This window comes from Lathyrus oleraceus, chromosome 4, assembly GCF_024323335.1.
Source record: "Lathyrus oleraceus cultivar Zhongwan6 chromosome 4, CAAS_Psat_ZW6_1.0, whole genome shotgun sequence".
In the NCBI taxonomy this organism is placed as follows: Eukaryota; Viridiplantae; Streptophyta; class Magnoliopsida; order Fabales; family Fabaceae; genus Lathyrus; species Lathyrus oleraceus.
The window spans coordinates 488,837,204-488,862,429 of NC_066582.1; the positions used below are offsets into that span (position 1 = coordinate 488,837,204).

The following is a 25,226-nucleotide window of genomic DNA, read 5'->3' on the forward strand; positions in this document are numbered from 1 at the left end:
ACTTAACATCGTTTATTTTATTTATTTCTTTTGCAAGTTCTACATTCTTTTTCCCTTGCAATTTACCTTTCCCTTTTTAGCATTTAGATATTTTTCGCATAATAGTTTCTACACCGGAAACTATTGTGCAACTTTTTATCGGATCTAACCTTACGTTAGATTCTAGTTTTATTTCCTTGGTTTAATTTATTGTTTAATTGAAGAATCGAAGAACAAATCCTACCGGCTTGTGGTGGAGTGTTCAAGACTATTGTATTACGCATTCAGGTTCTTTAATCATTATTTAATATTTGTTTTATTATTTATCTATATTATCTGCCTGGAATGAGTCTGTTTATGCATGATATGTATGCTTGTTTATTTAGCATGTCTGGCTAATTCGCCTAGGTATCGGTATGTAAAATAAGCAGAATAAGGGATCAAGACTGAGTCGGTCTATTTAAACTTAAAATTAAAATCAATCTTTTTACGGTCTCAACTTACAGGTTTAATAACAAGATTTTTTACAAAAAGTAAAGGACATAAAGAAGTTAAAATCAATAGAGCGAGAGTTTGAGGTTTTAACTGGACAGTGTAAGTTAGGCATTAATTCTAGATCAGGGCGAGAGCAAGTTTTAGAGTTAATTAAATTCTGACCTTTTCCAAAAAGTATTTTTAAAGATTGAATGTGAGGACGAGAGTTAAGCATTTGGATTTAATTATATAACCTAAGTCAACAGAGCGAGAGTTTGAGATAAGGGTGTTTAAAACGGTCAGTGTTTTCTTAAAAAGAGTTTCTGCAACTTTATTGTTTTCAAAATATGGTTTTTGACTTAATTATAAGTGACAGCTACATTAATATAAAATCATGGTTTATTCAACAGAGCGAGAGTTTGAGATAAAACCTTTAACCAATAAAGTTAACTGAAACGATTTATTTTAAAAACCAAGAAACCAACAAAGACTTGATTCCCTAGTTTTGACGAACTACATACCGATATCCGTTTTATTAATATTTAATCTAGATCTTAGCTTAGCCTTTAGTTTTTCCCCAAACAATCAAACATTTTTCACCTTAGATTTACGTAGTAACCTTAGATAACGGTATATCGATTCATAAGTCCCTGTGGGATCGATATCTTTTAAAACTACGCGATAGAACTGTGCACTTGCAGTTTGTATCCCATTCTCGACTCACGCAGTCGAGCGATCAAGTTTTTGGCGCCGTTGCCGGGGACTTTTATTCAATCGATATCGTAACTCTTCCGTTACGCTGTAGAGACTAAGGTTTCTTTTTCTTCTATTCTTTCTTTCGTTGATTTGTATGCCACGCACTCGCTCACAAGGCGAACCGCTCTATCTACGAATCAACGATATCGAACTATATCTCCGAGTCTTACGACGAATTCGGGAATATCGTGCTGAAAACAATCTCCCTCCTATAGACTTTCCTGATCTCAAAGATCTTCCTTCTTTAACCGAGATGGCAGAACCAGCTCGTGCTCTTAGAGATTACGCCGCTCCATCGCAAGATGAACCGCATTCAAGTATTGCTCCGCCCGCAATCGAAGCAAACAACTTCGAACTCAAACCTTCGCTGTTGCAGGCTGTGCAACAGAACCAATTCTCTGGAAATCTTACCGAAGATCCAAACCTTCATTTATCCGTATTTGTCCAATACGCCGATACTGTTAAAGCTAATGGTGTCACTTCAGAGGCAATTCGACTTCGTCTTTTTCCTTTCTCGTTAAGAGATAGCGCTAGAAGATGGCTTCAATCTCTTCCTTCCAACTCAGTCACCACCTGGAACGAGTTGAAGAAAGTTTTTCTTGCCCGATATTTTCCGCCAAGCAAAACAGCTATGTTAAGAGCCCAGATAAACGGATTTAAACAGAAAGACAACGAGTCTCTTTTCGAAGCATGGGAAAGATACAAAGACATGATGAGACTTTGCCCACACCATGGTTTGGAAGACTGGTTAGTAATTCACACATTTTATAATGGTCTCTTATACAACACAAGGTTAACAATAGACGCCGCTGCAGGTGGTGCACTAATGAACAAACCTTATGCTGATGCTTACCAGCTTATCGAGAGCATGGCCCAAAACCACTATCAGTGGGGAACCGAACGAACAACGGTGGAAAAACCTCAACCGAAAACTGGCATGTACGAGATAAGTAACCTTGATCACGTCAATGCAAAAGTGGATGCTTTGGTCCAGAAAATTGAAAGTTTAAACGTATCACCTCCAGCCGCCGTGGTTGCTATAACTCAGAATTGCGAGGTCTGTGGAATCCAAGGCCACACTCCTGCGGAATGTCAACTCTTGACTGGAATCCAAGCAGAGCAAGTGAACTATGCTCAAGGAAGCCCCTATTCGAATACCTATAACTCAAATTGGAAGAACCATCCAAACTTTTCATATAAGAGTAATAATGCTTTATACGCACCCGGACAATCTCCAAATCAAGCCCCATCTATACCACCAGGATATCAGAAACCGAATCCATCCATGCCTAACAATAATACCCCTAGAAAATCCAACTTGGAAATCATGATGGAAAACTTTATAGCTTCCCAACAACAAACCAATAAAGATTTCTTAAACCAGAACATACATACTGGCGAACAACTTAAACAACTAGCAAGCAAAGTAGATGCCTTGGCTACCCATAACAAAATGCTGGAAACACAAATATCTCAAGTAGCTCAACAACAAGCACCTACTGCTGCACCAACTGGTACATTCCATGGACAGCCCCAACCTAATCCGAGAAGCCAAGCTCATGCAATTATATTAAGAAGTGGAACGGAAGTGGAAGGACCGTCTGATCCAAGGATAGAAAACCAAAACCCTAAGAAATCAGCTGAGGAAAGTGAACCTAAGGAAAAGGAAGAGAGTAATAAGGAAACCCTAGAAAAGAAGGAACCTTATGTACCTCCACCACCTTACAAACCACCTATACCTTACCCTCAAAGGCTTGTTAAAACCAAAGATGCGGGCCAATTTAGAAAATTTGTTGATCTCCTTAAACAATTAAACGTTACAATTCCGTTTACCGAAGCTATTACGCAGATGCCCTCATATGCTAAATTCTTAAAAGAAATTCTTTCTAATAAGAGGAAACTTGAGGATAGCGAAACCGTTACACTCCCTGCCGAATGTAGCGCTATAATCCAAAACATGCCTCCTAAACTCAAGGATCCGGGTAGTTTCTCTATACCCTGTCACATAGGAAAATTTGTCATCGACAAAGCCTTATGCGATTTAGGAGCCGGAATTAGCGTTATGCCTTTATCCATATGTAAGAAACTGGAAATGGGAGAATTAAGACCAACCAAAATGTCCGTTCAACTAGCAGATCGTTCCATCAAATATCCTGTAGGAATCCTTGAAAACGTTCCCGTACGAATAGGTCAGTTTTACATTCCCACTGACTTCACAATTATGGACATTAGAGAAGATGATACTACACCTATTATACTAGGAAGACCGTTCTTAGCAACTGCCGGTGCAATCATAGACATAAAACGAGGACGACTCACCTTCGAAGTAGGTGAAGAGAAAATTGAATTCATTCTTTCCCAATTCTTGAAAGCACCTGCAATAGAAGATACATGTTACTTCATGGATATCATCGATGAATGCATAAAAGAAGCAGAGTTAGGAGAAGACAAATCATCAGACTATCTTTTAGAAGACAAATCTAACCAATGTTTAGCAATAACACCGGACCCTACGCAATGTCTTAACAAACCAACCCTTGATTTGAAAACACTTCCCAAAAATCTGAGATATGAATTCCTAGACTTAGAACTTGAACGACCTGTGATAGTTAATGCAGACCTAGGAAGACTCGAAACAGAAAAACTCCTACATATCTTAAGAAAATATCCAACCGCACTAGGATACCACATCACCGATCTTAAAGGAATAAGCCCTTCTATTTGTATGCACCGCATCATGTTAGAAGAAGACTGTAAAACCTCTAGGGAACACCAGAGAAGACTAAATCCGATCCTAAGTGAGGTAGTAAAGAAAGAAATAACCAAGTTATTGGAAGCAGGTATTATATATCCTATATCTGATAGCAAATGGGTTAGCCCCGTACACGTTGTACCAAAGAAAGGAGGCATAACCGTTATTGAAAACGAAAAAGGAGAAACTATAACTAAACGAATCGAATCGGGATGGAGAATGTGCATTGATTATAGGAAACTAAACAAAGCAACCCGAAAAGATCATTTCCCTTTACCATTCATTGACCAAATGTTAGAACGATTAGCAAAACATTCACATTTCTGTTATTTAGACGGTTATTCAGGCTTCTTTCAAATACCAATTCACCCTGATGACCAAGAAAAGACAACGTTCACATGCCCTTTTGGTACCTTCGCTTATAGACGAATGCCGTTTGGTCTGTGTAATGCCCCTGCGACCTTTCAAAGATGCATGATGGCAATTTTCGCCGACTTTCTCGAAAACATCATGGAAGTATTTATGGATGACTTTTCCGTATATGGACAAAGTTTCGAAGAATGCCTTGAAAACCTAGAAAGAGTTCTTGAGCGATGTGTGAAAGTAAACTTAGTACTTAACTGGGAAAAATGCCACTTTATGGTACAAGAAGGAATTGTTTTAGGACACATCATCTCGAACAGAGGAATTGAAGTAGACAAAGCCAAAATAGAGGTAATCGAAAATCTTCAACCCCCAAGAACCGTGAGAGAAGTACGAAGCTTTTTAGGACACACCGGTTTTTACCGACGATTCATCAAAGACTTCTCTAAGATAACTAAACCTCTAACCGGACTATTAATGAAAGATGCTGAATTCATATTCGACGATAACTGTTTAAAAGCATTTCAAACTCTTAAACAAGCATTGATCTCCGCACCCATTATGCAGACACCAGACTGGAATGAACCATTCGAAATAATGTGCGATGCCAGCGATTATGCTGTAGGTGCTGTTTTAGGACAAAGAAAGGATAAAAAGCTTCACGTTATATATTACGCTAGCAGAACCCTGGATGAAGCGCAAATGAATTACGCCACTACCGAGAAAGAACTCCTAGCAGTGGTATTTGCGCTAGATAAATTTCGTTCTTACTTGGTAGGAGCCAAAATAATAGTCTACACTGATCACGCTGCTATCAGGTACCTTCTAACAAAAAAAGACGCTAAACCTAGACTCCTAAGATGGATCTTGTTGCTACAAGAATTCGACTTAGAAATCAAGGACAAGAAAGGAACTGAAAACGTAGTAGCAGACCACCTCTCTAGACTTGAGAACCTTGAACCGGAAAGAACATCAATTAATGATGATTTCTCGTATGACAAACTTATAGCTACTTTGGAAGAGAACAACTCCGACATGCAAGTAGAAACCACCTTAGCTATAGCTGCCACACCATGGTACGCTGATCTAGTCAATTATTTAGCTGCCAGAATAGTTCCACCTACTTTATCTTACCAGCAGAAGAAACGATTCTTCCACGACATAAAACACTATTACTGGGATGATCCCTTACTTTTCAAAAGAGGCCCCGATGGTATTTTCCGTCGATGTATACCCGAAGAAGAGGTAGAAAATATAATCCAACACTGTCACTCCGCTCCTTATGGTGGACACACAAGTACATCCAAGACTTGCTCTAAAATCCTACAAGCTGGCTTTTATTGGCCAACTATATGGAAGGACGTACATGCGACTATTAAGGAGTGTGACAGATGTCAACGCACGGGAAACATATCTAGACGTGACGAAATGCCGCAAAAAGGTATTTTGGAAGTAGAGATTTTTGACGTGTGGGGGATAGACTTCATGGGACCTTTCCCATCCTCTTTCGGTAACAAATATATACTCGTGGCAGTCGACTACGTATCAAAGTGGATCGAAGCTGTAGCTTCCCCAACAAACGACACCCGAGTAGTAACTAGACTCTTTAAGAATATAATATTTCCGAGATTTGGCATCCCAAGAATAGTAGTCAGTGATGGTGGATCACACTTTATATCCAAGGTACTCGAAAAACTACTACTTAAATATGGAGTGAGACATAGGATAGCGACACCTTACCACCCTCAAACCAGTGGACAAGTGGAAGTATCTAACAGAGAAATCAAGCAAATACTAGAAAAAACGGTAGCCACTTCAAGGAAAGATTGGTCATTGAAATTACCAGAAGCTTTGTGGGCATACCGAACTGCTTATAAAACCCCCATAGGGACGACCCCATTTAAGCTCATTTATGGAAAATCCTGCCACCTCCCGGTAGAATTAGAACATAAAGCCTATTGGGCTATTAGAAATTTAAATTTGAATTACAAAGCCGCCGGTGAAAAGAGAATCCTTGACATAAACGAATTAGAGGAACTCAGAAGAGACGCCTATGAAAATGCCAGAATCTACAAAGAAAGAACAAAACAATGGCATGACAAGCGTATATCAAGGAAAATCTTCAAGCAAGGCGACGCAGTACTTTTATTTAACTCTAGACTAAAGTTATTCCCGGGAAAACTACGATCCAGATGGTCAGGGCCTTTTCATATCACTAAAGTCTTTCCCAGTGGAGCGGTAGAAATAAAAGGACAATCTACAGAACCGTTCACCGTAAACGGGCAACGTCTGAAACACTATCACTATGCGGAAACCAACGAGGATTCGCAAATCCTACACTTAGACGAAACGCCCCCAGAATCTATAGATTATATTTAACAGTTTCTTTGTCGAGCTTGCGACATTTAAACAAAGCGCTTAGTGGGAGACAACCCACAAATTAATTTGTTATTTTATTATTCTATTATTATCATTCCCCTATTTCTTTCTTAATTATTCTTTTAATTTCTGTTTAGTATTCATTCTTGATTTATTCAAAAAGAAAAAATAATAATAATAATAATTTTCTCTTCCTTCGGCATTTGGCCAAATCCTGACTTAAACTCATCTTTTCTTTTCTCTAGCTAACACTAACCAGATGGGACATATTGATCGTATGGGTATCAAGTTCAGAGGAATGGCTCAGAAACAAAAGTTTGAAGAACTAGCCGCTAGAGAGATGCTACCTAGTTTATATGTTGATGATTGGGCTATGACTGCCCTTGGACTGAGACAGAGTGTCCTGTTTTTGCTGAATCAGATAGGATGGGAGACCTCCCCTATCCTGAGACATTTCACCACCTACCGGAGACTCACACTAGAATTCCTTAGCTCATTAATCTATCTACCCAGCCATGGAAAAGGAATTAGCAGAGGATTTATCCAGTTCAGAATGTTCAATATGGAGTACCAATTTAATATTAGAGACTTCACCAACCTTTTGGGTTTTCCTACTTCCTTTGATACATTCACTGTTAGCCAGGAAGAACTTTTTGAATATAGAGAGCTTGAACACTTTTGGGGTAAGCTGACTGGAAATGATGAGCCCGAAGAACATGAGTTTCTCTCTGGAAACATACATAACCCGGCTTTTCGCTATTTCCATAAGATCCTGACCCACACTTTATTTGGGAAGAAGCCAAACAGTACTTCAGTTTCACGTGATGAACTTTTCATCATATTTTGTGCTTCCCAGAACCGTCCAGTAAACGGTGCCACTTTTATGTTAGCTAATTTGGACCACCTTATCCAGGATGAGCGAGCACCCATTAGAATAGGCGGTTTGATAACTATGATAGGTAATGCCATTGGATTACGTCAGCCTATGCTTGACCTTAGCCCTTTTTGTGGCATTACTACTATGAGTATACCTTTCCTCTTCAACACTATGTTTATAGCAAACCTAGGGTCTGATGAGTTTGAGCTTATTATTGATAACCAGGTTCTCTGCCTATTCACCATGCCCGATCCTAGGACTAGTGTTCATAACCAAAGGAACTGGCTCTATAACCTGAATGAAACCCCAACTCCTGCGGGATCCACTGAATCCATCCAGGATTATGAGATTTGTAATGACTATGAGAATTATGTTGACCAGATCTCTCATGCTGAATCTGACCCTCAGACACCATCCGGCTATCATGATATTGACCCTCCTCCTCAGCCTGTTCCGACCGAAGAATCAGCCATACCTGACCTCCGACATCATATGCCCGGAACTGATTATAACACCGCCATTGAAGCTTTGATGTCAGAACAAGACGCCCTCAGAGGAGAATTTACTAACATGAGAGACGAAGTTCTAGGATACATGAGCAGTATGACGAATCAGTTTCACGAATTGCTACATCATGTTAACTCTTTAGCTCCTCCGGCCAGAGATCGTACAGAGGGATAGAGTTTAGTTATTTTTCTAAGTTATTTAGTTTTAAGTTAGATTATTTATTAATGTTATTTGAATTCATGTTTATTTCTCTTTCATTTCATTATTTTCCTTTCCTGTATTACATTATGATCATTTTTATTGAAGTTGTTTATTTAATTTTATTATGCAAAAGCTATTATGCTCTACTGTTGCTTCCTATGAATTATTACTATACAAAGCAGATTAAGCGTGCACAATAAATTAAACTGCAGACTAAACTGATCATAAGCAAAACAAAACTAATAAATTCACCAACCAAAGTAATTCTGTGAAGCGCCACTGAGGCCTTTCCAAAAAGGAAAGTGTGACGAGCGTCACACTATCCATAACGGCCGGCACGCTTAGTGCCTGTTACGAGCGTCACATCCCTGTGACGAGCGTAACACTCCTCAGACTAGTGAACGTTAAGGAGCCGTTGGAGACGAACGTTACACCTTTAACTTTTTACCTTCCCCATTCATTTTTTCATTTAACCACACTTAATTACTTTTCAACCACTTTTTCTTTCCACCTTCCAAATTCTTCTCCTATAAATACCCACCAAACCTTCCTTCATTCACCACAAACAATTCTCTCCTATCCAATACATTTCTTTTTCTTTCCAAATCACCCCTTCAAAATTCATCACAATGGCGAGAAATCAGAATTTCGGAAACATCACCTTCCGATCCGTAGATGACAATTATCAGAGGGAGCAATTCGAGTGTTTCCAACAGCGAGGCGTCGTTTCCACCAGGTACCCCGATTTACCTTGTTTACAACAATTAGGCTTACTCCAAGGTATCGAATGGATGCTCCGTCAAGCCAACTTAACCTTCCTTTGCACTCATAATCAACCCACCTACCCATCCCTAACCTTAGAATTCTTAAGTTCATACGACTACACCACTCCCGCCGGTGAAGACGAATTTCTAACCGGTACGGCAACCTTCCGTATGTTTAACACCGAGTACTCTCTAACCCAAAACCAATTGAGTACCATGCTACAATTTCCCACAGAAGGTCTGCTGCATGCCAGAATCCCTCCAACCTCAAACTGGAACACAGTTGGCGTTTTTGGCCTTTTTAAGAAAATTTCCGGTATAGATACCTACAACTGGGAAGAACTCCTTCTCTCCCATATACATAACCCCACTATCCGTTACTTTATCCGCATCTTGCAAAACACAGTTTTTGGAAGGCCAAACAACAGCAAGGTCAACTCAAAGGAACTATTTTTCCTCCAGTGCGTTTTCGAACCAGATACTCAGGTAAACGCCGCCTCCTTTCTCTTTCATCATATCCGCACCTTATGTGCTAGAGGCAGGCAACCTTTCATAATTGGTGGCTTAATCACCACCATCGCACTTGGCCTAAACCTAGGGGATAAACTCCAAACTTTAGAATCCCTACCTCCCCTATCTATGGATACCAGCTACTGTCGATCCAGCCGCTTGATTAAGAACAGAGTAGGCGGAGGATATTATCTTATGGTGAACAACCAGGCAGTCCCAAGCGTTGTTCTACCAAATACTGCCCTCACTGATGTCACAAACCCCGACCGCCACCTCTATGATCTAAACGCTCCTGAAACCACCGAGCCTTTACAAACAAACCCACAAACAGATGAGTTTGAAGAAATGGAACAAGGTGATCATCCGCCTACACAACAGTCAGTCCCGCTCAACCCTTCCGGCAATACAACTGGCCCATCCTCCCAACGTCGTCGACGAAGAAGACCTGCAACCAACGACGACATTATGGATGCTATCGATGGTATGCAGGCACAGAATGTCGAGATGCTGCAGATGATGCGTCAAATGCAACAGCAACAGGATGCTAGGAATGCCATAACCGACCAGCGGTTTACTGAGATGTTCAGCAGGTTCGACAACTTAGACTTACGTCCGAGATCACCAGGTCCAAGAACCAGAGGCGGAAGACAACCTTAGTTGTAGTTTCCTTTTCCTTTCCATATTGTATTTCATTTCCTTAAAACATTGAGGACAATGTTTAATTTAAGTATGGGGGGGAAGGAAAACTTGTTTCTTCCATTTCCATTTTTCAAGTATGTTACCTTCCCTTTCATTGTTATTTCCCTTTCTTATTATCTGAAAAAAAAAATTATTATAATTTTAAGTTAAGTCCCTAGTGTGAAATATTTCTATTATCTATTCCCCTCAATTTTCTTGAGCCATAACAAAACAAATTTTAACACACCCAATAAGTATAAAGGTTGCTTACTTTATAAAACTTGAGTGAAATCAAGACAAAAAATCATTACCATAACAACGCTCTGAGAACCTCAACATGTTAGATCAGGATAAGCACCTATTATACCGATTCCTTGAACTTTTAGCTTTAGAGTAACCCCGAGTAGTTTATACGAGAAGTCAGCACCATCTTAATAGCAAACTACGTGGAGAGCCGATGAATATAAGTGAATGATCCCCAAAGTAACATAAAATATATGAATATATCAGGAAATGCACTGATTAAATTAGGTGATCCTTACCAGATCATTTAATCTAAAGGTTGCAGATCATGCAAAAACACAATATGAAAAATCCATTATGAGTTGGTTCAGTAGGTATCTGGTACTGAACTCGGTAGGGCGGACTACGGTCCGATCCCCCACAATTTGCAATGGACTGAATAACGAAGTTATCCGACTTATGTACCAGAACTTCTAGCTAAAAGCGGATCATGATCACTAACCGGTTACTCCACTATGTGCGCGAAAAGATAAAGGGCTTAATGTGATTTAGCTAGAATGAAAGCGGGTGAAATAAAAGTAAAGGAACTAGGATAACTATAATGGCACTACTTGAACTGATTTGCATAAGGTAGGGTTATCTAAGTTGTAACGGTAGTTGTTGATGTCAAGATTAAACTCAAATTGCTTCTAAACAAAATCCAGTTGCAACCTATTACGAATTGATGTGTGTTTTGAAAATTCGCCTAGCTAAATTTTTGAAAACGATTTCTATACTGAATTTTGCTTGAGGACAAGCAAAGATCTAAGTATGGGGGAGTTTGATAACACGAAATTATATCATATTTTAGGACTTAATTCCATTAAATTCTATGACTATTTATTTCGGTTTACTGCATTTTATGAGATATTACGTGGTATTTTCTTCCTATTTGTCTCAGGTAGTCTATTTCGAAGAACAAGTGAAAATGGAAGAAAAGGAGGTGCAAAAAGGAGAGAAAAGGAACCAAATGCCAAAGCCCAGCCCAAAGCGCACAAGTCACCAATGATGTGCCTGTGACGGACGTCACAGGGTGCGTGACGAGCGTCACGCAAAGCAGCCTTGTGACGGACGTCACACATGGTGTGACGAGCGTCACACCGTTCCACTACTGTTTTGGCGCAAGTAACGCCCTCAGAAGACTTGAAGAAGAGACGTTGAGGAGTTTGTGTCCTATATCCACGCCGTGCATTTAGCCATGTTGAAGAACTTGAGAAACGGAAAGCAGTTACCAGCACCAATATAAATAGCTATCTCTAAAACCTAAAAGGGCTCTCTCGGTTTTTCCACGCTCATATTGCCGAAGCTTTGCCAATTTTCTTTTCACGCTTTTGCTTATTTTTTCTTTTCCAGCAACTTAACATCGTTTATTTTATTTATTTCTTTTGCAAGTTCTACATTCTTTTTCCCTTACAATTTACCTTTCCCTTTTTAGCATTTAGATATTTTTCGCATAATAGTTTCTACACCGGAAACTATTGTGCAACTTTTTATCGGATCTAACCTTACGTTAGATTCTAGTTTTATTTCCTTGGTTTAATTTATTGTTTAATTGAAGAATCGAAGAACAAATCCTACCGGCTTGTGGTGGAGTGTTCAAGACTATTGTATTACGCATTCAGGTTCTTTAATCATTATTTAATATTTTGTTTTATTATTTATCTATATTATCTGCCTGGAATGAGTCTGTTTATGCATGATATGTATGCTTGTTTATTTAGCATGTCTGGCTAATTCGCCTAGGTATCGGTATGTAAAGTAAGCAGAATAAGGGATCAAGACTGAGTCGGTCTATTTAAACTTAAAATTAAAATCAATCTTTTTACGGTCTCAACTTACAGGTTTAATAACAAGATTTTTTACAAAAAGTAAAGGACATAAAGAAGTTAAAATCAATAGAGCGAGAGTTTGAGGTTTTAACTGGACAGTGTAAGTTAGGCATTAATTCTAGATCAGGGCGAGAGCAAGTTTTAGAGTTAATTAAATTCTGACCTTTTCCAAAAAGTATTTTTAAAGATTGAATGTGAGGACGAGAGTTAAGCATTTGGATTTAATTATATAACCTAAGTCAACAGAGCGAGAGTTTGAGATAAGGGTGTTTAAAACGGTCAGTGTTTTCTTAAAAGAGTTTCTGCAACTTTATTGTTTTCAAAATATGGTTTTTGACTTAATTATAAGTGACAGCTACATTAATATAAAATCATGGTTTATTCAACAGAGCGAGAGTTTGAGATAAAACCTTTAACCAATAAAGTTAACTGAAACGATTTATTTTAAAAACCAAGAAACCGACAAAGACTTGATTCCCTAGTTTTGACGAACTACATACCGATATCCGTTTTATTAATATTTAATCTAGATCTTAGCTTAGCCTTTAGTTTTTCCCCAAACAATCAAACATTTTTCACCTTAGATTTACGTAGTAACCTTAGATAACGGTATATCGATTCATAAGTCCCTGTGGGATCGATATCTTTTAAAACTACGCGATAGAACTGTGCACTTGCAGTTTGTATCCCATTCTCGACTCACGCAGTCGAGCGATCAGTGCGCATAGCTCGTTTGCTCAGATATCCTGCTAGGGGCAACAAATCCGAATCGATGGATCCTCCCAACGCTGACATTCTCGAGCTGAAAGAGATGGTGAGGGATTTGTTCAGTGTTGTGCAAGGGCTTGCCTTGGGGCAGAAAGCCATGGCCGAGAGATTGGAAAGGATCGAGGGCTGGATGATCAAGGAGAAAGTTCAGGGAAAAGCTCCATCATCCGAAGTGACAAAACCCTCTGGCACTGTAGCCAGGAAACCGTCTGACAGTGGTCCGTTCAAGAAGGAGATTGAGTCAGTTGGTATGCCGGTAAAAAGGGAACGCAGTCAGGATCGTTATCACCCTTATGCTGCCACTGTAACCACTCGTGTTGGTAATCCACTTGTACCACCGCAACAACTACCACCTCAACAGAAGGCACCAAGAGCTAGGAGCCAGGTGAAGAAGAAAAAGGAGGAGCGTCAGTTTGAGGAACCACCTGTGACCTACACCCTTCTGTTCAGGAGATTGAGGGATTTGGGGTTAGTCCGGCCAAGGATTTTGATTCCCATAGCACAACAGAAGAGGTCTGCACACTATGATGAGAATGCCAGGTGCGAGTTCCATTCCGAGGCACCCGGGCACAATGTTGAGGGTTGTAGGGCTTTCAAGCATGTCGTCCAGGACATGGTAGACTCCAAGACCATCATCTTGGCACAGATCATGGATGGGGATGTCAGCCCTGTACCCAGGAAGGGTCCTGTAAAGATGAAGATGGTGAAAAGGGTCAAGAAAGGAATAGAGATGACTGAGGAAGATCAGTTAAAGGTTCCAGTGGCTGTGGTCCCAAAACCTCTAATGCAGGGTGGAGTTTTCCCTGTCAGTGATAATTGTTGTGCGGCCGTCGCCACCGAGGGGTGTGTATTGATGGGAGATCCGACCCAGAAGACGAAGGAAGTGGAAATGGATAGTGAAAAAGTTGAAACACCCAGTCAAGCAATTGAAACCATCAAGGTAGAGAATGCTATTGTCATTGGGAGAGAGAAGACGTTGTCCATTTCTTCTTATAAGCAAGCTCTAGAGGTGGTGAAGAACAAAGAGGCCCGAGGTTGGGGTAGAATCATTGACATAGTGGTGAAGGCAGACATGTTTGGGATCGGTTATCCAGATCAAGAGTCGTCTAGACCAAACAGAGGATGTCGTCCACCGTACATCTTCGTCAGTGCAGGAATGCTGAATTCTGATCATGCTTGTTCAGTGAGTGAAGAGATCGACCGCGACCGCGAGCTAGAGCTGTGGATAAAGTCGTGCATACCAGGCAACTGGAAGGCCTCCAAAAGCACCACTGTCGCTCATCCGGAAGTGTAGTATTTATGTGTTTTAATTTTGTTTGCATGAAAGCCATGCGTTTTGCCCGAAACGTACTGGTCCATTGTAAGGGCCATCTCACGTGTTTCATTGTGCAACATTTTGCATCAGTAATAAACGGATGTTTTGTGATTAAAAAGCGGTGTTCCCTGTTTTTCATTCTTTTTGCAGTTTTAAAAAATAAAAATGGCAATGTTTTTCGTTTTTCTTTTGAACTTGTCTCTTTCCAACCACAAAGGTGACCATTCTCCTGATCTCATCGATAACAATTTGGTTACCCCTCTATATGACTTCGACAATCCAAGCTATCATGCCGAGGAAGAAGGCGAAGAAGATTGTGATCTACGGGAAATAGCCAGGTTGTTGAAACAAGAGGAGAAGGTGATTCAACCGCACGAGGAGCGAGTCAAGATGGTAATCCCGAGTACCGCCGAGTTCAGAAGGGAAATGAAAGTTGAGGCCGCTTCAGAGGCGAGTCGAGAACAAAATGGTAGCCCTGTTGAAAGAGCAGGTTGATATCTTCACCTGGTTGCATCAAGATACACCAGGGTGGAATACCCATGTTGTGGGGCACGAGCTACCATGGAGAGAAGACTGTCCTCCAGTGAAGCGGAAACCGGTGCTAAAAGATGAGAATGTGTGTGGACTATCGAGACGTGAATAGAGCTAGTTCGAGAGATGAATTCCCGATACTCCACATGGATGTATTGGTTGATAGTACAACTCAATTCTCGGTGTTTACCTTCAGGGATGGCTTTCTGGCCAAAATCGAGTGGAATTGTCGCTAGATGATATGGAGTAAACAATGTCCATCACACCAAAGAGTACCTTCTTGTTGTAAGGTGAAGAAGAAGGCCGGTGCCATGAATCAAAGGGCTACGGTGACTTTGTTTCATGATATGACTCATCGTGAAAGCGAATGCCATGTTGATGACATGATGACAAAGTCCCAAGCGGAAGAGGGGCATCCGGTGGATCTGGGGCAAATTGTTTGACCGGATCGAAACTACTCAGACTGAGGTTGAGTCCGAACCAGTGCACTTGTGGAGTGCTGTCCGGTAAGTTGTCGAGGCTTATGGTGAACGAAAGAGGAGTCGAGGTCGATCCTGCTAAAAAAAAAAAAAAAAAAAAGAGAGAAAAGACAATACTAGAAACGCCTGAACCGAAAAAAAAAAAAAAATCAAATGGTCAGGTGGAATGATGACTGCCAAGGGGCATGGAAAAATGAAAAAAGAATAAGTTGCAGGAACCTCCGATTCTAATGCCTCCCGTGGAAGGAGTAAATGTTGATTTGGTACTTGACAGCCCTCAAGGGGTCTAGGAGGTGTGTGGTGGGTCAGCATGACTAGTCTTGTCGAAAAGAGCATGCAATTTACCTAAGCAAAAAGTTTATCGACTGTGAAACAATACACTCACTGCTCGAGAAAACTTGATGTACTTTGGCATAGGTTGTTCGCCGACTGAGACAGCGTGCTGATTCATACCACTTTGTGGATGTCCAAAATGGATCTGATCAAGTATGTGCTTGAGGAGATAGCGTTGAATGGACGGGTTGCGAGAGGGCAAATGGTGACGACTGAATACGATATTCGGTATACCTCCTAGAAAGCAATCAAGAAGAGGGTATTGTATGGTTATCTCGCCCAACAACCCATCGATGATTCTCAACCAAGGAAGTTTGAAGTCCCTGATGAGGACATCTCGAGGTACTCAAATCGAAAGATTGAGAGTGACCGATCCCGGAGGAGGGGCCTGACCCTGAATCCGAACGGATTCTGATGTCTGATGGGGAGAGTTTAAAGTGGATGAGCTGGTGCTTCCCCGACAACATTTGAAAGCACCAACGATGGTGGCTGAGTACGGAGTTGGTATCCTGAGTGTCGTACTTCGGTGCGTGCATCTACTGGGGCAACACCTTTCTTACTCCGGTATGGGATGAAGGTTGTACTACCATTTGAGACTCCGGTTTCGTCACGGGGTCCCGTTGGACGTAGACTTGAAAAAGATGAGTGGATTAGGACTCGGTATGACACGTTGGAGCCTGACTGAAGAAGAGGGCTGACAGTTACTTGTCATGGGACAGTTGTACCCAGTGAATGAAGCGTGTTGTTAACTCAGAAGTGGGACCTCGTGGGCAGCATGGAAGAGATGTGGTGTTGAAAAGGATCCTTCCTCCTCAAGACGATCGAGGGGCAAGTGGATAAACAGTTATGAATGTCCATTCGGGGTCGAAAAGGTCTCCTCTGACAGAGCCTGGTGATCGATGACCACGAATGATGAAGATTTTCCATTCCCTGTGAATGCGGACGCAGTTAGAAGATACTTCGTGAAAAAAAAAGAGAGACCCGCTGGACAAAAAGAATAAAAGAGTCCAGGCAAAAAAAAGGGCATCCCGGCGAACCAAGAAAAAAAGAGAAAAGGTTCGGGCAAAAGTTAGGGATAATGAAAAAACTGTACACCCGGCAAGTCGAAAACCCCACAAGGGCGACTTTGGCAAAAATAGGTATCCCAGTGGACTGAAACCTGAAAGGGCGGTCCAGGCAAAAGAGGGAATGAGACGAACAACTGCATCCAGCATGATCGTTTGTGCTCGAGATGTGACTTGGATAATCTCCGACGGAGATCGATTGGAAGCGTCTTGTTCAGAAGGCCGAAAGTGCGGAAAGTCTTGAGGACATATGGGGTGTAACCGAGTTGGAACCCGATGAGATCATGGTTTCACATTGCCATTAGGATAGATTTTTCCTTTTGTACGCAATCACCTCTTTCCAGGGTTTGCCTCCTGTGCATTGCTCAGTTCTGAGCCACCTTTTCTGTTTCAATCAATAAAGTGCATATTCAGTCAAATAGTTTTGTTTTTGTTTTCATTACCGCTTTGATTACGAAAACATCCGTTTATTTTGATAAAGAATATTTGCATTTTGAAACATAGAGGTCCCTTCCGATGCATGCTTATAAGATTGAAATCTGGAAATCTTATTCGGAAGTTTGAGTGACCAAGATGTTGAAGCGTTGGCACGCCTGGGGCACGCTTTTATTTAACAATCTCTTGTGCAGGTACTGTTAGATATCTTTATTCACTGGCAAGTAGTGATATGAAATCTTTTGACAAAAGATCCCCACAGAGTCCAACCAGGGGCAAGGGATAGACGAACAGTGAAAGGACGGTGAAGGATTACGACGACGATCCTGGAAAGTTAACCAAGAAGACTCTTCAAAGTCTAAGGACTGGAAAGTTTGTATGAATCCCAGGAACTCGATCTTCGTGGGATGAATCAGAAAAGTCCAGACGAGTCTGGGAGTTCTCAAAGGTGGAAAGTCAACACTATGGTGGGATGGTGAACACCAGTGTTCGACGAATCGAAGGGCGGCCCGTGTCCGATAGGCCGTATTTCTCCAATGGGTTTGAGAGTGTCATCTCCCTAGCAGATTCGAGATCGGTGCTTCCTCAGCAAGCCTGAAGGTTACCATATCCTCAACGGAGTTGTGACTGTTTCCCAAGTCTGAAGCTGTCTTCCCAGCAGAGTTTGTGTTGATGGTTCTCCCCCAGCAAGGTCCCCAAGCGGATCGAGTCCGGTGAAATCATCCCCAATAGAGGTAAGGATTGGTTGCCTCCTCTAGCAGGGTAACCTCCAAGCAGTCCGGGTTCGATGGAGATCATCCCCAGCGAGGTTTGTCTTTCCCCAACAGGGTGGGAATTGACGTGGTAATGAGATCCTTAGCACAGTTCCTGGAGTTCCCCGGTGTTGTCTCTGGAGGAGACGTGTATTTTTATGCATCCATCATTTAGACAAGCATAGCATATTGCATCATTAGTGCATAGCATTTCCGTGATCATGGGGCATTGTGTAAAAAAAAAAAACTCATGCATCAACATTGCAAACATGTCCATTAGCCCTAGGTATTGGTGACCAGCCGAGATTGGGTTGTTGGAAAGAGTTTAGCATCGCGTCATTGGATCGGCTTCAGAGTTGGGTTCCCCAACATGGTTGAGAGGTTGGTGTTTTCTCAGCAAGCGACTCCTTAGTCGAGCGGGTATCCCCAGCGGTACAATTCCCCTAGCAGATGTGGGTGTGTCTGATCTCTCCATGTAGAGTCTACCCCTTCAGCAGAAAATGTCTACCATTTCCTATTGTGTTCCCCCACTGAGTTATACCCTCGTGGATGACGGTTGTTTCCGTTCCCTCCCTAACGGGATGGGTTTCCCCTATTGAGTTCTTTCCTCATTAGGATGAGTCTTGTTTCAGTCTGCCTTTTGGGATTGATCCTAAATTGGCTCCCCGTTGACTGTTTGTTGGCTTCTACCTATAAACCGGTAGCTGTAAGTCCTATCGTCGTGGTTTTCTACCTATTAGCCGGTAGTTGTAAAATCCCACTTTCATCCCCTAGCAGAGGTAGCCTTTATGGTTCATTCTGTTTGTTGGCCTCTACCTACAAACCAGTAGTTGTAAGTCCTATCTTTGTGGTTTTCTACCTACTCCTGGTAGTTGTAAAATGCCACTTTCATCCCCTAGCAGAGGTAACCTTTGTGCTCATCCTAGTTAATGACGGTTTCTGTTTCCGTGGTTTTTTGCCTACTAACCGGTAGATGTAATCCCCTCTTTGCAGTTATCAGTATCCCGTTTGCAGTATTGATAGTCTTGTCCCCTCTGGATACTTGCCTTGATCAAGCAGTATTGTCCCCAGTGGGTCTTCCCCTTCCTTTCGGATATTTGCTCCGAGTAAGCAACGTCATCCTCTTTTGATTGGTCATCTTTGCATACCTAGTCCTGGTACCCCGATGCCTTTCTTTTCGGTCGATTTATCCATCTAACAACCTGCCACCCGGTTATGGATAATCTTCCATGCGAGGTTATTATCTACGTTTTGACGGCTATAGATGATATATCTCATGCACTTTTTGGTCAATCTTTTGATTGTTTTCTCCAGCAGAGCAAGATTCGTATTCCCTGTGGAATCGGATGTCCATCCTTTAACAAGACTGCTTTTCTAGCCCTCTTCAGGATGATGAGTGTTTTGGAACACGAACCAATTCACGCCTTGGTCGGTCACCGGTTTTCATGCCTACCACCCGGTATTCTTGGTGCTCCTTCCTGTTTGCTCGCTGTTGTGACCTTGATCCCCAGTGAGACCCCAACAAGTGTGTAGCCTTGCCTTGACATGTGTAGATGTCGACCTGTCAGCACCCGCGTGTGTTGTTTCTTTGGTGTCGGTAAACACCATCTTTCGGTGATTTCCAGTCATGCGTAGTGTCTGGTATTCTTTGGTGTCGGTAAACACCATCTTTCGGTGCTTTCCCAGTCATGCGTAGTGTCTGGTCTTCTTTGGTGTCAGTAAACATCATCTTTCGATGTTCGTAACGTCGTCCTTCCTTCCCTAGTGAGGTTTCCTCCTCTCTGTTGGTGTCGATAAACGTCGAGTTTTTCCCGATCATCCGTTGATGATTTGGTTGTGTTCACTCTCCCCAGAAGAGTCCTCCTCTCCGTTGGTGTCGATAAACGTCGAGTTTTTCCTATGCGTCCGTTGGCGTATAGTTGATATCTTTCCCCACAGGGTCGTCCTCAGAAGTTTCCTCCTCTCCGTTGGTGTCGATAAACGTCGAGTTTTTCCTATGCGTCCGATGACGTATAATTGCTTATCCCTCACAGATCATTCATTAATGACTGTTGATTCCCCTCAGAGTTTCCTCCTCTCCGTTGGTGTCGATAAATGTCGAGTTTTTCCCGATCATCCGTTGATGATTTGGTTGTGTTCACTCTCCCCAGAAGAGTCCTCCTCTCCGTTGGTGTCGATAAACGTCGAGTTTTTCCTATGCGTCCGTTGGCGTATAGTTGATATCTTTCCCCACAGGGTCGTCCTCAGAAGTTTCCTCCTCTCCGTTGGTGTCGATAAACGTCGAGTTTTTCCTATGCGTCCGATGACGTATAGTTGCTTATCCCTCACAGATCATTCATTAATGACTGTTGATTCCCCTCAGAGTTTCCTCCTCTCCGTTGGTGTCGATAAACGTCGAGTTTTTCCTATGCGTCCGATGACGTATAGTTGCTTATCCCTCACAGATCATTCATTAATGACTGTTGATTCCCCTCAGAGTTTCCTCCTCTCCGTTGGTGTCGATAAACGTCGAGTTTTTCCTATTCGTCCTATGACGTCTAGTTGTACCCTTCCCCAAGTGGATTTACCTCTCCGTTGGTTTCGATAAACGTCGAGTTTTTCTCATTCGTCCGTTGACGTATGATTTGTATACCCTATTCCCAGTCATTCATTAATGTCTGGTTGATTTCCCAGCCAGAATCCCCAGTAGACGTCCTATTTGGTGTCCGGTTGTGGTCTCCCTTTCGTCCGTTGGCGTCTGGTTGAGTTTTCTCCTTCTCCGTTGGTGTCGATAAACGTTGAGTCTCCCTTTCGTCCGTTGGCGTCTGGTTGAGTTTTCTCCTTCTCCGTTGGTGTCGATAAACGTTGAGTCTCCCTTTCGTCCGTTGGCGTCTGGTTGAGTTTTCTCCTTCTCCGTTGGTGTCGATAAACGTTGAGTCTCCCTTTCGTCCGTTGGCGTCTGGTTGAGTTTTCTCCTTCTCCGTTGGTGTCGATAAACGTCGAGCGTCTCCCTTTCGTCCGATGACGTCTGGTCGAGTTCTCCCAGTTCATTCGTTAATGTCTGGTTACCTCTCCGTTGGTCTTGGTAAACATCGAGTTTTTCCTGGTCGTCCCAGCTGATTCACCTCTCCGTTGGTTTCGGTAAACGTCGAGTTTTTCCCATTACGTCCGCTGACGTATGGTTGTATCCTTTCCTGGTTATCCCCAGTAGAGTTGGTTTACCTCTCCGTTGGTCTTGGTAAACGTTGAGTTTTTCCTAGTTGTCCACTGGCATCTAGTTGAGATTTTTGTTCCCATTCATCGTGTGTTGATGTCTGGATGTGGTTGTGCTTTCGAAAGAAGAAAAACAGAAAAAAGACAAATCCCAGCAGTGTGCAAATTTCTACGGTTCTTGGTATTCAATCCCTGTTTACCCTGAAAGTCTGACAGCCGTTGCTCTCATCCATTCGGGTTCCCAGTTGATTGAATAGGGGCAGCTGTAGCACCTCAAATTTGCACCCTACCTTTGTACATTCATTTCATATTAGGTCATTAACATAACCCACTGCATAGCATTGCATAGCCATTTGCCCAAGTGCAAGCCCACTGACAAATTAGGTCAAACTGGTCAGGAGAATCAGTCAGTCAAGCAAGCCAGTGCTATTTTCATTGGGACAAAGCCCTAGGATTGGTTTATCAAGTTCATATGGTCTAAGGATCATTGTGAAGTGATTTGGACAAAGATTGGATGATCAAAGCTCATCAGTCAAGCTGAATTTCAGCTGGAACCATAGAAAGTCAACTGTGGTCAACTGTGCTTGATTTTATGGATTGGAAGGTGTGAGATGGTTTGAAAGGCTTCATTCATGTCCATACAAGTCTCATTTGACATATCAAAGACCAAGGTTGAAGATTTGGAGGTCAGACAAGAAGTTTCCCAAAATGGCAGGTGACCTGTAATTTCAGCTGCCCAAAATGGAAACTTTTTCTCCTCAAAATAACTTCATCATACAAGCTTCAAATGGAATTTTGTCCAACATGAAAGTTGAAGATCTTGATCTCACCATTCCAAAAAGTCCAAGAACTTGAATTTCCTATGTGTGGTTGGCAAGATATGGTCCAATCATTTTCAGAAAATGCCCGAAATCAAAGTGCCATAACTTTCACATGGAGTGGCCAAATTGGATGGTTTTTCTTTGAGCAAATCACATTTGATGTGTATTTTCATAATCCATCATCACATTTTTCCAAAAGCATTCACACAAAAGGCCATTTTTTCAAGTGCACTAATTAAAATCCAAGGGCAAAATGGTCCAATTTGAGAAATATTTGGAATTTTGAAATGAGGCTTTTTGTAACACTTTCTAAATATCATTTGTGACTTGTTTGAACCAAATTTGGACAGAAAATGAGCTGCATTAAGGAAGGGCATTTTGGCCACACACTTGAAAAATACACTTAACACTAATCCTTCCATTTTGCTTAATCTTAATTAATTTTGGATTAGGGAGAGGTATAAATAGATAATTGTAACTGTATTGCTTAAGCACTAATCATTTTTCAAGATCCAAACAGAAAATCACAAAAAACTCTCTCAATTCTCTCACTTTTTCTCCATTTTTTCACAAACTTTTTTCTCAATTCATCAATATTTCACCATTGTTCTTGCAAATTCTTGTGTGAATCTTCATCTGTAGGTAATTGGCAAGAACTGTTTGCATCAATTGGAGCTCAAATCCATCAAAAACTCCAACTGTCCAAGCTTGCTCATCAATGGAAAATCAAGAATTCGAGCACCTGGAGTATTGTTGAGCTACCAAAGTTGTACCAATCATCTTCCTAATCAACATACTTCACCTGTTTTCGAGAATTGAAGCGAAACAAGCACAAATTCATCAACTGCCATCGAACAAGGTTGGAATTCGAATCTAACCGTTTGCCAAATTGAGATATGATATGTGTAGATCGTTGATTGTAGAATGTAGTGCAACTTGTAGAATTAGAATCCATTAAGATTTGAAGGAGAAATCACGATTTGAACTTGTGGTATCAAACCTTCTTTCGCACGATCCGTCCAGCACATTAGGATTTAGGAAATTTCGTTTGCATATTTGTAATCTACGTTGGAAGACGAAGGCAACGGTATAAGGCTCGTTAATTTTCGTTGAAAAAAGTTCGAAGCCGCAGCTGGAAGGTGACGAAGATGAACGCGAGGAAGAACGTTAAGAATCTGAAAAATTCCGCTGTAGATCCTGCACTTTCGCATGGCATTTTTGAATCTTGTTTTCCACCAAATAACCGGCGAATCACCACGTGACAGCGAATAAATGGCACTGTGCGTTTTAGGCTTGGCATGGATTAATTACGTTACTGCCATCAGCGTTGTAATTAATTAATTAATTCACATAATCTTTAATAATTATTTCAATAAACATTCCAAATCTTATAAAAATCACATAAAATCCATTTTTAATCCAAATTTCGTGAGACTTTTTTTGTTAGCTTCATAATTTTGTCTAGAATTTTATAGGTATGATAGCTCAAGTTGTGCTTGGTGGATTTTTGCTTTTGTCTAGGGATCTTTGTCATGTGTGCATTTTTTGTATGTTTCACCATTTTTAACATGAAATACTCATACCTTATCCAAATTAGATGAAATTTCACATGCTAATTCTTGACTCCTTGCTGGTTACTTTGATGTATAGTTTGTGAATTTTGGATCTCTGGTTTGGTAGTTATGATGTGTGCAAGTTGAGTGTGACAATTTGTGTCACACTAGGTTAGGTCAATTTCATGAAATTATTTGACATGCCTAGGCTTTTCCAATTGATCTCAAATTTTGCATGCTGTGTCTTGTATATGTCTAGTTTCACCATGAATTTTTGCATGAATTGTTGATTCATTTTCCATTTAATTGAGATTTTTGCTTGCTGGTTAGACATTTTTGGTCTTTGCTTGACTACTTGACTTCCATGTCTCATGAAATGCTCATACTATATCATATGAATGTGAAATTTGATGGAGTGATTCATAACATGTTTAGGTGTAGTTTGGCTTTGGTCCCATCCATTTCTTAATTGTTTTCACTGTTTGGCATGTGATTGAAGTTAATGCTCATTTTATTACCATGTGTTGACTTGTTTGGATTGCTGCTGACTTTATGATTTTCATTGACCTACTTCCTGTTGTCCAAATGGCATGAAAATTGATATGTAGTTCATTGAATGGGTCCTGTTTAGGCTGGAATTTTTGTGGAATTTATTGAGCTGTTTAGGTATTTGTTTGAGTGATATCATTCTGTTTGCTCCTATATGACTCATAATTGCCTAGCTTGATCTAATTTGTGCATGAAATTAATTTGGTGTATAGTTTAGACATGAGACCAATTGGATTCTCTTTGTATGTGATTAATGTTGATTTTGATCATGTTTCACTTGCTGTTTTGACTTTTTCACTTCTTTTTGACCCTAGGCTTGTCCTAGTGGTCTTGTATCTCATGTTTGAATGTGATTTTCAAGTTAAAAGGAAAAATACCTTAAGGAGGTGGATTCACATTTGATTGAGATATCATTTGACAATTGTACACTAACTTGTTTTGTTTTGTAGGATGCTTGGATCCTTTGAGTTGCTTGCACTTTGGTGCATTGGATTGTGTTTGTCTGTTTATAGCTAATTGTAAACCATTTGCTGTTTAGTTCTGTGATTGGTATACTGATGATATTTGATTGATTTCAGGTACATTAGTTGCTAATATTGCTTTGCTTTGCTTGATAAGCAATTTGCACTGAGGTATAACATTCTTGTCTCCATGTAGTCTGGAAGACCTGGCCTGTTACTTGGCCAGGCAACTGTCTGAAGTCCTCCTTAAGAGGCGATGTTTGTGCTTGTTTACATTTGTGCCAAGCAGGGAAAGTCCTTATTTAAGGCAATTGGCGGAACCCAAGGGATATGCAATCTATCCCCCGCTATTCTGTTGAGTCGTCCCTCTGCTCACACCACCGTGTTGATGCATTGGGACACAAACCCAAGATCTCGTACTATGTACAGTTGTGTCAGAGTCTCGAGTGTAGAAGGGTTCCCACATTCTGAACCCACGCTCCTTTGTCTGAAGCTCTCCCTGACCAGGGATAAGAGCTGTGAAGTCTTATCTTCACTCTCCTTTCATCAGCTTCGCCTTAGCCCCTCAATGGCAAGGTTAAGAGCTAACACTAGCTCTGTACAGTTGGCTTGCCTTTGCAGC

At 41.2% G+C, this 25,226-nt stretch overlaps 1 protein-coding gene and 1 pseudogene across 1 annotated transcript in view; one reads left to right on the forward strand and one right to left on the reverse strand.

Annotated features, from left to right (window-relative positions):
• Nucleotides 1–25,226, forward strand: part of LOC127076520 (probable lipid-A-disaccharide synthase, mitochondrial) — a 131,097-nt gene that overhangs the window by 59,489 nt on the left and 46,382 nt on the right. The gene's annotated exons all lie outside the window — the stretch shown is intronic.
• Nucleotides 1,848–1,947, reverse strand: LOC127077286 (uncharacterized; annotated as a pseudogene).